The sequence below is a fragment of the Cyprinodon variegatus genome, unplaced genomic scaffold, assembly GCF_000732505.1.
Source record: "Cyprinodon variegatus isolate N-32 unplaced genomic scaffold, C_variegatus-1.0 Scaffold1955, whole genome shotgun sequence".
Lineage (NCBI taxonomy): Eukaryota > Metazoa > Chordata > Actinopteri > Cyprinodontiformes > Cyprinodontidae > Cyprinodon > Cyprinodon variegatus.
The window spans coordinates 37,176-42,517 of record NW_015152408.1 but is presented as its reverse complement, the minus strand read 5'-3'; the positions used below and the strand labels follow the sequence as shown (position 1 = coordinate 42,517).

The window sequence follows — 5,342 nt, the reverse complement described above, 5'->3', positions numbered from 1 at the left end:
GCCCTTGAATTTTCTCAAGGCTGTGGCTGATCTTAGAGGCATTAGAGGCTGGGGTGGGGGATTGCTGAAGAGTCAATGAGTCGATGCAATCAGCTGGTTTTCCTTAGATAGAAAACTTTGAACCGATCTGACTGGATGATCTGGTTGAATTATCTCTGTAAAGTCCCCTGAGATGTGCTGTGAATTCTCTCCTTGCTCAAGGCCAAAACGCAGCATGTTTCCTTTCAGTTGATATGAAAAACTGCCAAGAACGCACAAAAAAAAATCTTGTACAAAGTTTATTATTTTGACTTTTTTTCTTTGTTTTTCTTTTTAAATAAAATTCCTCAGATGTAACATTAAAAATATTTAATATACATATAAAACCACATAAAACCCAGAAAGTCAGTCAGTTATAAACGCTAAAATAATCATTACGTATTAAAGGTAGACGATACATCGGCTGAGTGGATATTAAAGTATTTTTTCTTTTATCTACAGACGTGTTTGTCCATTTCTCCGTATATTCAGCCGCCATGTCTTAAGATCACATTAAGCAGATGATTGCCTCTCCCTCCATCTGTTATCGATTGTTAATGTTTAGTTTGTTATTCCTACATCTTAAGCCAATAGTGTTATTGGAATCCAGGACAAGACCTTATAACCTTTGTAACATTCAAAACTTATGGATATTTTGATGGCAAAAATGAATGTCAATTTAATAACAAGAAACGGCAACTTGCCCGAATATATTAAGAAAAAACTAAAAGAGCTTCTATAAGAAACTGTGTCCAACACAACCTTAGAGGCATTAATGATGATACTGGTACTGACATTGTTTAGTTTATAAATCTAAATATAACTGTTATTTAGGCTAATTTTTTTTTTTTTTTTTTTCCGATAAAAAATTATGCATTTATTTAGCTTACGAAAAAAGGCTAATTCACTTTTTAACTTTACTTTTTAACTTTTCCAATATTTTTTTTACTTTTTTCCAACTTAGTTTAGAATAGGTAATATATCATTGAAGGGCTCATCTCATTAGTGAAAAATAAGACGTACAGCATCTTTACTGAATGGCTGGATGTAGATCTTGTGCTAGAACGGGGATATAAAGAATATAAAGCGACCCCTATGGGGGCCCACAGAGGTACTGCATGGGGATCGCCAAAGTTTTGGTCGATTAGGCTTTTTTTTTTATATTCTCTTGCATATTTTTCCACTAATTGAAATGCCAGTGGTGGTTCTATACCAAATGTACCAGGGGGCCAGGAGGGGGCCAGTGTGTTTTTTCCATGGGGGCACAGAAAAGCATGAAATAAATAAAATTAATAGAGCTGCATGAAGGGAAATTTCTATTCAATTAGGTTTAATTCGAATTCTTTTCTTTAAATGTCTTAGGTCAATATACATTCAGAATTTAGGAATTTTCCATATTTTTGACTTAATTTAAGTTAAAATTACCGTTTTCTATAAATTCTGAATTAGAACTCAAGAAAAACTGATAAATTCAGCCGTAAAAAATAGAGTAATTTGTTTTGAAGAAAATATTTCGTAGATGAAAACTGGGATCATATCTCGATACCACAGAAGCTATCACCTTATCGTATTTAAATAATTAGTAAAACAGAATTTGTAAAGGAAAAACAATTACATAGATCCAAAGGAGCTCTCAGTAACCATGTCTGTTCCAGCGCAGATCATCATTAGTATTTATTTGAGTTTTATGTCTTCAGTACAGGAGCCATAATAGGGGCCAGGACATGATCTACAGGGGCACTGGTCACTATTGGCCCCTGTCTAGAACCGCCCATGATCAATGCACACATTCAGTGACATAGAGGAGCTCTTTCCGTTTCATTCACAACACCTGTCCCATCAACCAGGAATCAGAAATACTTGACTAATCCCAGGGTGTCGTCTAATAGCATCGATCTTTTGTAGGTTAACATAAAAACAAACAAAAAAACAACAACTATACAGATTAGATATTTGAAGGGCAGCAACAAACAATTATTTTGCAAATCGATTAATCTGTTGATTCTTCTTCCAATTAACTGATTAATAATCAGATAGCCAAAGGTTCCTTGAAGATTTATGAAATGACACCAGGTGAAAATACAGATTTTCCACTTGAGGAGTTCTGGATAGAGCAGATTAATAGACAGAAAAGGTTTTTTTTTAAATCTTAAATGCAAACTGTTTATGCATTTGGTTTTACAATCGTGGTTTAATTCCTGCTCTAAGTGCGTCGCTCTGTCAGCTAAAGGCAGGTTTTACGGTCTCTATACTCCAGTTAATGATTGATAGTTGAAGATTATTTCAATAATCGATTAATCTGATTGTTTCAGTCTTAGATATTACTAACCAACCATAGCCGATCACATTCCCACACACCGCAGCTTCTTTAAGGGAAAGTAGAGGGAGGAGCCAAACCTGTTAACTGGCCTCCTGACCAACCAACCTCCCTCTGGCTTCTCTCCAGCGTCAGTTAAACCTGATCCAGCCTCAATGCGCCGTCTTTTCACCGCCGCTGTCAGTCACCACTGACCCGCATCTTTAAAACCCTCACCTCAACTTAAGCGGGATTAGTAACCACTTCCTGAATGCCGCAGCTTTAGAGGTCACACGCCGACTTTGAATTACTGTTAACAATGCAGCTCTTGAAACTAAGCTCAACCTTTTCTTCAAGGGTTTTACCTGGAAAATGTAATTATCCAATTACATTGACTAGGTGTTTATCATGAAACAATATTAGTTTGGATGTCGATAAGATGTAAACAGTACTGATACTACGGCTAAAACAAATAATTGGATTAATAGTGATTAATCGATTATTGAACTAATCTAACTTGGTAATCGATTACTCGTTAACACGAGTATACAGACTCTAAATCAGGTTTAACCAATTAATAATCATCCAGGGTCTGACTAAAGAAAATCATCAACCAGTAAAGGTCTGGAGACATTTTTAATTATAATCTGTTACTTTAAACAGAATTTAACACTGGTAAAAAATTAGGTTTCTATGCGTCCATGTTATACATTGAATTTTTAAATAAATAATATTAAAAAATAGAAATTTTTTTCATTTTTCATTTTCAAATTGTTTTTGAAGTAGAGAACAACAATCGTTCAGTTTGATTTTTAGATAATTTCCTGATTCCCATATTTTCTCAAACACCTGAACTGATGGTTTGTTATTTCGCTCCGCAGGGCTTTACCGTATTAACAGGAGAAGAGGTGCAAGTGAAAACATGCGGTAATTTTAAATGTTTTAAATCAGGTTGGGTGAACTTCTCCTGGTGAACTTTCATAAAAAGAGTTCTTTAAGGAAACTTAGGCTATCTGATTATTAATCAGAAGAAAAATAATCGACAGATTAATTGATAAATAATCGTTCCAGCCATATAATATATTGAGCCAAAGAAGATATATTTTTTCTCATATTAAATTTAATACATACCGCTCAATCCAGAACTCCTCAAGTGGAAAAGTTTTAGTATTTTTACCTGGTTTATAACTCGTAAGAAATCTTCTTTGAGAAACATTTGGCTATCCGATTATTGATCAATGAATGGAAAAAAAAATAATCGATAGATTAATCGATTTGAAAAATAAATGTTAGTTGCAGCCGTAACTGATTCCAAAACCTTATGTCAGGATACGATGCTAATCTAGCATGTATCTATGCTCAAGACAATTAAAGTCTGCATATTTTTGCTAAAGCTAATCGATATCTTGATTATTTGCATAAGGGATATAAACAACTTATTGGTTTACGATGAATTGCTGATAATTGGTTTATGGGATTAAAACTGTTTCCATCTGATTGATATATTGATAATGTCCACTTAGAAGGAATCTGGAATCTGTCCAGTAGAGGGCGCTGCTGTTGATTCATACCCCAGATTCCATATCCTCCGTCTCCACCCCGACGTACGTCGTGTGGAGTAATTGTCTGTCAGATTAACCAATGAGAACTGTTCCACAATCGCACGTAAATGTGCACGTACATCTTCAGCGTCCTTCACCGTCAAAATAAAGAGCAGAGCTATTTTTTGCTCTGCTCCGGCAAGGTCAGGAGATTTGCAATCGCACCAAACAGGAGATGGAACAGAGAGAAGATCCGGTTTGCCAAATTAAAATATAGTAACGACTGATCACTAACTACAAATTAGTAGTGTTGCACTGATGCCATTTTTTGGCCCCGATACCTGTCTGTAGAGTATCAGCCGATACCATCTGTTTGAAATTGATGTGTATATCTGAAGAACTGCAGACTACTTGGATGTAAAATAATCGCCATCATGGCTTCATGTCCAGCTGCTGCCTTCCTTTGTGAAGCAGGAAAAAGACTAAAACAAAGAATGAATCCAGTAGAACTTTTTATTGCCTACCTGGAATGGGTGACAATAGTTGAAGAATGTTTTGGCTGTCAAAATGGTATCAATGCCCTATTGGTTGGTACTCGCCAATACCCATACCACCATTTTATTGCTGGATCGGGGCCCCGCCTGATACTGGCATCGGTGCATAATTACAAATTAGAGCATAATTCTTATATATTCCCAAAAACTAAGACTGTTTAATTAAATAATTGGATGCAAACTGGGTCAACTGGAACAGCAGCGTACTGATGACATCACCACATTCAAAGCTAATCAGGAGCTGCATTTCACCTCCTGTTATTAATAGTCTCTAGATCAGGGGTCACCAACGCGGTGCCCTCAAGGACCACATGGGGGGCCCTCAGAGTCTTCTAAATAAAGTGGGCTAAGTTTGAAATTTTATTTTATTCTGTTGCTCTTCTTTTTAATCATTTATAGAGGTTTCAAAATGTCAAAATAAACTTAGAAATTAACAGAAACAATTAAAATATGTTGATAATGAACAAAGTTCAGGCTAACGCTAACGCTTGCAGCTCATGGGCCAGTAATGGTCGCCCTTCCTACGTCTCGGTACCCTTAAAGTGGCCCTCAGCCTTAAAAAGGTTGGTGACCCCTGCTTTAGATAATAATAAATTATGACTTTTTTCATTTAGTGGGGGAAAAATAGTTATTTACTGATTTAGTTACGCATTAAATTAGTAAATGGGCAATATAGTGAAGCTTAATTTATAATGTTCTCGCCTCAAATGATCCTAAAATCAACTTTTAACTTAATACTCTAAGCTAAGTGAGCGCTAACCTGGAAGCTGCTGCTGCCGCAGTGCATGCTGGGACAGCTGTCAGTCTCAAGAACAGACAAGTCTGCTCTGATGCATGCTGGGTAAATAGGGAGGGCTGAGAACAACATCCGGGGACTTTGTTCTCAGCCCTCCCTATTTACCCAGCATGCATCAGAGCAGACTTGTCTGTTCT

At 36.3% G+C, this 5,342-nt stretch overlaps 1 protein-coding gene across 1 annotated transcript in view; it reads right to left on the bottom strand.

The window, feature by feature from the left end:
• The window catches only part of LOC107104924 (serine/threonine-protein kinase N2-like), a 52,407-nt gene that overhangs the window by 22,773 nt on the left and 24,292 nt on the right, over window positions 1-5,342 (bottom strand). The gene's annotated exons all lie outside the window — the stretch shown is intronic.